Raw genomic sequence first — 11,355 nt, forward strand, 5'->3', positions numbered from 1 at the left:
CTTCCATACAAAGCATCAAATGGTGACATCCCAATACTTGCTTGATAACTATTGTTATACGCAAACTCCATAAACGGTAACTTCTCATCCTAGTCTCCCTGAAACTGCAAAGCACAAGCTCTCAACATATCCTCCAAAGTCTGAATCGTTCTTTCTAACTATCCATCAGTCTGGGGATGAAATGCAGTAGTAAACCGCAATTGAGTTCCAAAGGCTTCATTTAACTTCGTCCAAAAATGGGATGTAAACCGAGGATCTCTATCAAAGACAAAGGACACTAGCACCCCATGCAATCTTACAATTTCATCTATGAAAATCTTAGCCAGTTTATTCAAAGTGTAGGTCGCTCTCATCGGCTAAAACTGAGCGGACTTGGTGAGTCGATCCACAATTACCAAAACTCCATCATCCTTGTTCAGTGTCTGAGGAAGCTTGAACACAAAATCCATAGTGATGTGCTCCCACTTCCACTCAGGAATTGGAAGTGGTTGCAGCAACCCCGATGGTTTTTTCCGCTCAGCTTTAACTTGCTGACAAATTAAGCGCTTATTGACATACTCTGCTATTTCCTTCTTCATAAAAGGCCACCAATAATGTTATCTCAAAGTACAATACATTTTCGTGCTGCCAGGATGCATACCAAAAGCCAAATAGTAAGCCTCCTCAAGAATTTCTCTTTTTAATGTTTCATCATTAGGAACATACAATCTGGTACCCAGCATTAAAGCTCCATCATTTCACACTGAATAATCCGTTTTGGTACCATTCTCATCCTCCAATCTTAGAGTACATATTAATGGATCCTGCAACTGGGCTACAATTATTCGTTCTACCAACACGGGTCTAGCATAGAGAGTAGCCAACAAAGCTCCCTATTCATCCATACCTAGCCGAACTCTCAACTTTCTCAACTCAACCAACAATGGAAGATATCTCCCTCGGAGGTGAGCCATGGATCAGGATGACTTCCTGCTGAGAGCATTCGCTACCACATTAGCTCTCCCATGATGGTGCTCAGTAGTGCAGTCATAATCCTTAATCATCTCTAACCACCTCCTTTGCCTCAAATTCAGTTCCTTCTGGTTGAACATATACTTCAAACTTTTATGATGCGTAAAAATCTGACACATTTCCCTGTAGAGATAGCGTCGCCAAATCTTTAAGGTGAACACCATGGCAGCAACTTCCAAATCATGAGTAGGATAATTCAACTCATGCTTCTTGAGTTGCCTAGAAGCATAAGCGATTACCCTACCATGTTGTATCAGCACACAACCTAGCCCTTGTCAGGATGCATCACTGTAGATGGCAAAGTTCCCACTATCATCTGGAAGTGTCAATACCGGAGTGGTGGTCAACCTGGCTTGAGTTCTTGAGTTCATTGAAGTGTCAATACCAGGATGTCGTCTATGAACACAATCACAAAGCGATCCAAGTAACGTCGAAACACTCTGTTCATGAGATCCATAAACGCAGCTGGCGCATTAGTCAGACCAAATGGCATCACCAAGAATTCATAATGACCATATCTTGTCCGGAAAGCAGTCCTAGGCATATCTTTTTCTCTGACCCGTAACTGGTGATAACCTGACCTCAAATCAATCTTAGAAAACACTTTAGCACCCTTTAACTGATCAAACAAATCATCTACACGAGGTAGTAGATATCTATTCCGCACAGTGACCTTGTTCAATTGCATGTAATCAATGCACAACCTCATGATGCCATCCTTCTTCTTCGCAAATAGAACTGGTGCACCCCAAGGGGAAAAACTGGGTCGGATGAAACCCTTGTCTACCAGCTCCTGCAAATGTGTCTTCAATTCAGCTGGTGCCATTCTACACGATGCCTGAGAGATAGGATTTGTTCCTGGAACGAACTCAATAGTGAACTTGATCTCCTGATGAGGTGGTAACCCAGAAAGATCCTCTGGAAACACATATGGAAATTCCCATACCACCGGAATATCCTCCAACCTTAATCCATTATCCCGGGTGTCAATTACATGAGCCAAGTATCCTGAACACCCCTTCCTGAGCAACCGCCTCGCCGTCATAGCAGAAATGAGGCAAGATGGAAGAACTCTGCGCTCACCACAAAAAGTCACCTCAGATCATCTGGGACTACGAAGTACGACCTCCTTCCGGAAACAATCCACTGAGGCACGATGCTTAGCCAACCAATCCATGCCCAAAATGACATCCAAATCCACCATCTCTAGAGGAATCAGATCCGCCTCCAGAAACACGTCCCCCACTAAAACCAAACTACTCCCGTACACCGCACTAACTACAAATACATCACCCGTAGGCACAAAAATAGCAAGTTCCTCATGCAGAGCTATGAGTCTCTCATCCGCATTGTGGGCAAAACTATGTGCAACAAAAGAGTGTGTAGCCCTAGGGTTAATAAATTCTAGCAGGAATCCCAAACACTGGTAATATACCTATGATCACATCAGGTAACGCCTGTGCCTCCTGCTGAGACATGTTTTATACCCTGCTAGCCCTGGAACATCCTCGACATCCCTTCTGCTGACTACCACCTCTACTAGCCATACTCGTCTAGGCCCCACCACTAGAGGAGGCCCCCCACAAACTGTTACGTACTTTGTACTTGCTCTGTGCACAAGTCCCCTGGGTTGGCCTAACGGATACTTCTCTACCCTGCAGAAACATCGAGCACTCTCTCCGAAAATGCCCCAACTAACCACAGTGATAGCGCCCAGTGGCACCCTGCTGACAGGGCCCGATATGGTACCTACTGCACAAAACACAATGGGAGCGATTTCGCCCACTGAAAACTGGCTGTAGCTGTCTCCCTGAACCTCTGATTGTGCTACCTCTGAAACGGGGTCCAGAACTCCCACTCTAATTAGACCCTCCACTGGAGCTGACTCCAGCTCGAAAACCTCCCTGGCTACGGCCACTGGACGATCTAGAGCTATAACTACCTCTCTTGGATGACCCCTGGCTGGGACCACCCATGTCATACCGCCATCTGCGGAAATCACTACGTCCCTGGACCATCATCTGACTGCTTTCAATCACAATGTCACGGATAGATGCCTTCAGTCCTCTGGTGAACAACTGACACTTCTTCCTCTCATCCGCCACAAATGGTGCACAGTACTTGGACCACTCATTGAATTTCTTCTCATATTCTAACACTGTCATACTGCCCTGTTCCAGCTGAAGAAATTCCTCCATCTTCATATTTTGGAAGGCACGTAGAACTGCTCATCAAAAGCAATTCGAAATTCTAACCATATAATAGCTGATGGATCCTGATACCGTCTTCGGAGTGACTCCCACCAAAGTCTGGCATTCCTAGACAGAAAGAAAGTACCCAGGCTCCTGTGAAATATCCATCACATCCATAATTCTCTCCATCTTTTCTATCCACTCATCTGCCACAGTTGGGTCACCACCACCATCAAAGTCTATGACCCCAATTCTTCTAGCCTAATCAGCATAACTCAAAGATCGATCTCTGGGTTGCCTTGTCCTGGATAAGGCCTAGGTCAATAACTCCAGTGTCTGCTGAAAATTTGATCAATCGATTGAGTGGGCATCACCGATACAACTCCTACCGAACCTCCTACATAAGACTGCTCAACCTGTTCCGGTACCGAACCCGGAATCCCTAGGTTCTTCGACTTAGGAGAAGGATCCCATCCTCGAAGTCAGGACGACCATCGAGTTCCCCTATGAGTGCCACCACGTTTAGGGCCCATGATTCTGTCACAATAAACACGAATTTATCAAAATAGGAATGCACACAAGGTGTGAAGTCTACAGGAATTTAAACCTAATGCTTTGATACCAAAGCATGATTAAACAATTATATATAAATATAAATATGCATGCTTGTTTTTTGTACAAATATGGAACCTTGAGATAAATGAGTTTTCTAACTATTTTTACAAAGGGGTTAGTATGGTCATATGCTATTTTCTAAAGCTTTATTTTTGGTCCACTCACATTTTTCAATGTTTTGCGCCCCCAGGCAATAGACGTGCACCAGAGCGCCACGACAAGGCAAATTCCACCCTCCGCTCCACCCTCTCTTTATGTTGGATTTCTTTTGAAATCAAACTGTTCTGTTGTAAATTATTGAATTAGTTGCTCTGATATTGCCCTAAGATTATTGTTTGGCCTGAGGCCGATTATGTGTGGTTAGAGTATTTGAATGTAACTTATGCATGTTGAACAGTTGGGTTATATATATATCTATATATGCTTGTTTGACAGGTGAGCCAGAACTGCTCCTTCTCCAACTATCTGAAGAAGTTCGCACAGAGAGGGAGAGGGATCAACAAGACATGTTGTTCCTCCTATACTGGCTGAACAGGTTTGTTTTTCCCAATCGTTCTTCAGCAATTCTGCTTAAGTATAGGCATCTGGCAGAAGCTCTGCATAATCACACTGATGTGGGGCTTGGTCCTACAGTTCTGGCTCATTTATACAAGAATCTCCACAGCGCTACCCTGGATAACCCGCTGAATATCTCTGCTCATGGCGCATTTTGGATGATCCAGATCTGGCTACAAGTATACTTCCCAAAAATGAGGTTTCCAGACATTGTTCTGCCAGAAGACCAAGTCATTGCTCATCCCTTGATGTCGGTAGAAGTGCCCAAGAGATCAATTGAAGAGTATTTGATGTTCTTCAGGCACTGCACCAAGAGGTCTGCTGCTCAGTGGCAAGTAGTGCTCAGGAGGACCTATCCTTGGTTCCACCCTGGATACAGACTCTTTGAGAAGGAGCTTGAAGAAGAAGAAGCCAGAACTAATTTCAGGAAGAAGTTCCCGAGCGTGATGCTGACCCAGGATCTGCCCTTTGGTGGGGGTAAGCCTCCCAATTATCACTTGGGGGCAGAAGTTTATCATCCCAACTTCTGTGCCAGGCAGTTAGGTTGTCCTCAGCTCATTCCACTCAAATCCTATAGAAACTGCAATTGTGGTACCTCATGGAGGGATTCAAATGACCTGGAGGTGCACAAGGACTGCAGATGCTCAGTGAACAAGATAAATAATAGTGTGGATGCTCTTTATCCATCTTGAGAGCCTAATTCCTGCAGTTCTGGTGAGTTTGACACCTGGTGGAAGGCTAGGTTTGCTGGGATAACAGATGCGAGCACAGCTGTGGAGGTGCTTTTTGCCAATTGGGATGCTGGAACTGTCCTGGGAGAGCCAGATGCTAATAAATTCATCATGCAGACAGTCAAAGCTGTGAATGCCCAAGTAATTGAAGGTAAAGTCTCAATTCTGGTAGTCAACTGAGCTGGACCTAGATGAAAATAAAGAAGCTATTGACCAACTGATGAAATACCTAGACCTGCTACACAGAGAGAATATGGCTCCTAGGCCTATTCTTGAGATCAGCCTGGGCTTGGCAAGAGATGTGCTCAACCTTCGCAACCATTATGAAGACCTCAAGCCCTCCTTCAATGCCTCCGAGTTCTGCAAGACTACTCATGAAGCCAACCTGGCAGATTATCAAAAACAGAAGGTTGAACTGGACATGCTGGTTGCAGACTATAAGGAGACCAAGTCTACTGCTGATAATCTGGAGAAACAGATTGAAGAACTCCAGAAATAGTTGGTCACATTGAGGGAGAGGCAAAAAAGTCTTCGGGCTGGACTGGGAGCTAAAACCAAGGCTGCTTTCCTTGTGTATAGTATGGTTTCAACTTCAAAGCCTACCTTGGAGATTGTAGAGGCCTCTATCCATCAGGGAGTGCTCCTCCAAAAAGAGATATCTACTAAGAAGACTGGATTACAGGAGACTCAAGAAATTAGGACTTTAGTTTTTGCCTCTCTTGTAATAAACTTAGTCATGTAAACAAATGACTATATTTAATAAAAGGTCCTAATTATTTTTGTTGAACTTTGTATTTTCATTTTCTCTTAACCAAAACAAAGAAGGCAGAACTGAAACACACTGAAATGAAATAACTGTAAAAACAGTTCTATCCTTTTCTCCATCGATCCTAGGATCTGTTTGCACAGCCTGTGAATCCTACATAGTTGGATAGAACTTCTTAAGCCATTTTCCATTGATTGGCACAGCATGGATGTCTCCATCTTGATCTTGTAATCTGTATGCCCCCATTTCCAGAACCTATTTGATTATGAAAGGGCCTATCCATGGGGGTGATCATTTTCCATAACAAGCCATGTGTGCTCCCAGGGGCAGAACTACCCTCCAGACTACTTCCCTTTCTTCAAAACTCTTGTTTTTAACTCTCTTGTTATAGGCTCTTGCCATAGCCTGTTTCCCTGCGAAGAGTTTGTTGAGGGTGTCAATTCTGCTTGTGTCCAATCCTTCCAATTCTAGCAACATTGCTTGAGATTAGTCTTCTCCAACCAGATTGTATTGCTGGGCAATTCTGATGGACTGAACTGTAATTTCCATGGGCAGAATTGCGTCATGACCATAGGTTAGAGTATATGGGGTCATGCCAATTGCATCTCTTTTTGAAGTTCTGTAGGCCCAAAGAGTTTCTGATAATTTCTCATGCCATTGCCCTAGATTCTCTTCAAGCATTTTTCTGATGATATTGATGATCACCTTGTTGCTTGATTCTGCCTATCCATTTGCCTGAGCATAGTAAGGAGTGGATTGGAGTAGCTTGATCTTGAGCCTGTCTGCCATATCTTGCATTTCTCTGGACATGAAAGAAGTCCCTCTATCAGTGGTGATTGATTCTGGTATGCCAAACCTGTGCACAATCTATTCTTCTATGAAGGTAATGATCTCTTGAAATGTGGTGGATTTGACTGGCTTGGCCTCTACCCATTTAGTGAAATAATCCATAGCCACAATGATGAAATAGGGTTGTCTGCTACTGGCTGGATAGATTTTACTAATGAGGTCCATTGCCCATCCTCTGAATGGCCATGGTCTGAATTCATCCTTGGTTTTTCGGACCAAATCTCCATTCCACTTAAGGTAGTTCAAAGCCATGATTCTTGTTCTTTTCTCAAAGGGCAGAGTTGGATACTACAAGTAATTCATGATAGGAGTTCTCCAATCTTCTTCAGTCACTATGGCAGAATTGACATCCATCTCCATTCCTCTGGTCAGAACAGATGGCATACTCTTCTTCCCTGCGTTGATGATCCTCTGTACGCAGTCTGTAGGCATTTGTACCCCTGTTTCTATCTGAGCCATTTCATTGGCTGCAAAGTTCTCGTCTCTTGGAATATGTTCCCAAGTAGCCTCCCTGAATTCTGTTAAAAGATTTCTGGCTGCCACTAGATAAACAGCTAAAGAGGGGTTCAAACACATATATTCTCTGGCAATCTGCTTTAGTACAAGCATGGAATCTCCCATAATTTCCACAGATTGGATTCCCAATTCTACCAACATTTCGAGGCCAATGATCAAAGCTCCATATTCTACCCTGTTGTTGGTGCACTGGAAATCTAGCTGGAATGAATAATAGTGTCTAATTCCTAATGGATCTTCTAAAACAATCCCTGCCCCAGAGGCTTAGTTAGTTTTGGATCCATCAAAGTATAGCTTCCACGGGATAAGATAGACTGAGTAGATGGGTTTGTTGATATATGTATGAGCTCTAGTCAATAGATCTGCATTGGCTATATCCATGGAATCCATGTTCTCAATCTCCTCTCCTGGATGATTTGCCAAGAAATCTGCCACAGCTTGCCCTTTGACAGCCTTCTGAGGAACATATCTGAAAGCAAATTCTATTAAAACCAAAGTCCATTTGCCAATTCTGCCTCTCAACATTGGCCTAGTCAGCATGTATTTGATCAGATCTATCTTGGCAATGATGTAGATGGTGAAAGGCAGCATGTAATGTCTAAGCTTTATAGCAGTGAAATATAAAGCCAGACACAACCTTTCAATTGCAGAGTAGTTTCTCTCTACTTCTATCAGAGTTCTGCTTAAGTAGTAGACTGCCTGCTCTTTTCGTTCCCTATTATCTTGGGCCAAAAGGCTCCCAATAGATGTCTTTGATGCAGAAACATACAGTTTGAGTGGCCTGCCTTTAGTTGTCGGAGATAGAACTGGAGGATTTGAGAGGTAATGCTTAATTTCTTCAAAAGCATGTTGGTGCTGTTCTTCCCACCTGAATATCTGTTCTTGTTCCAATTTTAACAATGAAGAGAAAGGTTGAATCTTTCCGGCAAAATTGGATATGAATCTCCTGAGAAAGTTGATCTTTCCTAAGAGGCTTTGCAATTCTTTCTTGTTCCAAGGTGGTAGAGCATCTATGATGGATTTTGCTTTATTTTTGTCAATCTCTATGCCTCTTTGATGGACCAAGAAGCCTAGGAAATTCCTTGCTTGAACCCCAAAAACACATTTCTTGGGATTCATTTTTAACTTGTGCTGGCGCATCCTTAGGAAAGCTTTCCTTAGATTGAGTACATGATTTTCCTTTTCCTGAGATTTGATGACCACATCATCTATGTACACTTCTAAGGAATGGCCTATCATGTCATGGAACATAGAATTCATTGCCCTTTGGTAAGTGGCTCCTGCATTTCTCAGGCCAAACAGCATTACAACATATTCAAATGCGCCTATGTGCTCTGGACACATGAAAGTAGTCTTGCGGATGTCCTCTTTTGCCACCATTATTTGATTATACCCTGCATTGCCATCCATAAAAGACAGCATTTGGTTATGAGCAGCTCCATCTACCAGCATATCTGCCATTGGCATAGGATATTCATCTTTGGGAGATGCTTCATTCAGGTTTGTATAGTCCACACAGATTCTGACCGCCCCTGTTTTAATTTTGAGAACTGGTATGATATTGGACAGTCAATCAGCATAGATAGCTGGTCTGATGAATCCTGCCTTGACCAATCTCTTTATCTCTTCCTTAACTTTTAATTTTGTTTCCATGAACATTCTTCTTCTGGCGTGTTTGACTGGAAGGTACCCCTCTTTGATTGGCAGCTTACATTCTACTAATCCTCTATCTAGTCCAGGCATCTCATGATAATGCCATGCAAAACAGTCTCTGAAATCATGCAAAAGTGCAATGATTTCACTGTTCAAAAGTTCTTCCAGCGGCACACTAACAAAAGTGGGTCTAGGATCTTCTTATGTCCCTAAATTTATCACCAGTAGAGGATCTTCCACTTCTGGCAAATAGTCTCATGTGTGAATTCTAGATTCTGCATAGAGAGCTTCCTTTCTCCCCAGTATATCAACAATCTTTTTGTAATGGATCGGCTTGTTGCAGCTCAATCCTTTTCTTGTTGATTGGGGCTAAACATTAGAATTCTGGAGGTTCAGAATAAGAGGTCTATTCTAGTCCTCTAAAGAACTAGCTAGACCTTTCTCAATGAGTCTCTGGGCCGTGACACCATGGGGGCCGCCGTTCTGGTTGACTCCAAAGAATGTGAAAGCACCAAGGTCATCATGATAATACCTAGCCTCAAAACACATTGCAGAAGGTAGAAATGGTCGTGGATCGGCCTCTACTATTTCCATGAAGCCCTCTCCATGCCAAAGGGCCAGTTGTTGATGTAGAGTGGAAGGAACACATAGGCTCTGGTTTATCCAGTCCCTGCCAAGTAATGTATTGTAAGCAATTTTTAGCATCTTGGTTCCTACTATGACATCCACATCCAGTATTTCGTGGGTCTTAGTGATGCCCCCAGAGATATTGGTGATTGTTAAGCACGTTGGAATCAGGTCCTTCTCTATTCTGCCCATCTTGGTCAATAATCTGTGAGGTAACAGATTGATGGCTGCACCCCCATCTACCATCACTTTGGGGATGGAATCCCTCCAAAGTTTGCAGTGATGAACAATGGTCTGAGGTGTTTGGCCATTTCCTTGGTAGGTTTGGAGAAGCATACTCCTTCTGCTGCTGTCTTGATGGTAGTTTTGTCTGTATGGCAGCAAAATTCTGCTGTTCTGGCACCTCTCTCATTTCAGCCAACCTACATTCAAAGCCCTCTTCAGAGAACACATCTCCTCCCAAGGTACTTTCTTGTCCTTCTGCTGCTCTGAACTGTTCTGGCAGGACAAAAACCATGTTGACATATAAGTCACCCTGCAGCAGGCTTTCTAGTTCTACCCCAAAGGTCTGAGTTTCCTCATCTAGTTCTTCATTGTATCTCTCAATACAGTCCTCCTGCTCTTCGATTTCGAGGAATCCAGTTTGGTCATCTACAGATGGTTCATAATCTACCTGTTCTTCTTCATATTCTTATATCCAATCTTCCTGCCCCTCTGTTGGGAAAACTTTGGATTGTTCCTGTAAAGATAAAACATGGTGAAAGGAGGATCTGACCAACCCCTCATGTTGGTGTTTCATCTGTTCTTTCTGAATAACTTTCCCTGGACTACTCTAAATCCTGGCAGAACTGACATTCATGAATACTTTAGTATCTTCGCTGTTCTTCAGCAAGGTGCAGTATTGTCTATGGACTCTCCTTCTCTATGTTTTGGTCAGTTCTAAGGTTGGCTTGCCATTTTTCTTAACAGAATACCATCTGCCATCAATTATGGTAGCCTAAGGCTTGCTATTTCCAGGCAATTTGACTGGTAGTTCCTTCTTTGGCAGGTCAACTACCTTCTTGATTTGTTGGGCAGGCCTGGCACAGGACTTCCGTCTGATTGTGCTTCTAGATAGAATTGGCACTGGTGTTTGTTGATATGAAGTTCTAATTCTGTCAAAGACCCTCGTGGCAAGTGGAATCTATTTGTCCAAAGCTACCTCTAGCTCACATTCACATTTACATCTGCTGCACAGAACTATTCCAGCAGAGATAGTAGCCTTTGGTAGTTGATCAAATCCTCTTGTGACTTTTCTGCCTCTATCAAGGCTGACTTCCACTGTTAGCTTGCCTTTTTCCTGTTCTGACCAGTTTAGATTGACCATGTTCACCTGTGGCTGAGGAAAAGGATCTATAGTGACTGTAGGAGGCTTCTCAGCTAATTTTGGCTTTCCTGTGGTTCTTCCCTCCTGTATAATGTCCCTAAAAACGACACAACTATTGGTGGAGTTGTTCTAGGAGTTGTACCACTTGCAATACTGTCTGCCTTTGAGCTCTTCTGGCTTAGGCAACCTGTGAGGTGTTTCTATTGCCTTCTGTAAGAACATCTCATCAAACAAAGCATCCACCTTGGTTAGATCAAAAGAATAGACCTTTTTCTATGCTTGTTTGTTTGGGACAAATCCGCTTGTAAATGGAGGTGGCTTTTGATCTTTTGGTGGCTTGATCAAAGCCTTGCAACTGATAGGATGTTTCAACTTTGCCATTTCTGCCACTGCTATCTCCATTTATCCAGAACCTTCCTGTCCCTGGACTACAAGAGCTTCCCCCCTCTGTCCAGCCTGAATTCCTGCTTGTTC

This window comes from Prunus avium, chromosome 7 (assembly GCF_965620075.1).
Source record: "Prunus avium chromosome 7, drPruAviu1.hap1.1, whole genome shotgun sequence".
Classification (NCBI taxonomy): domain Eukaryota; kingdom Viridiplantae; phylum Streptophyta; class Magnoliopsida; order Rosales; family Rosaceae; genus Prunus; species Prunus avium.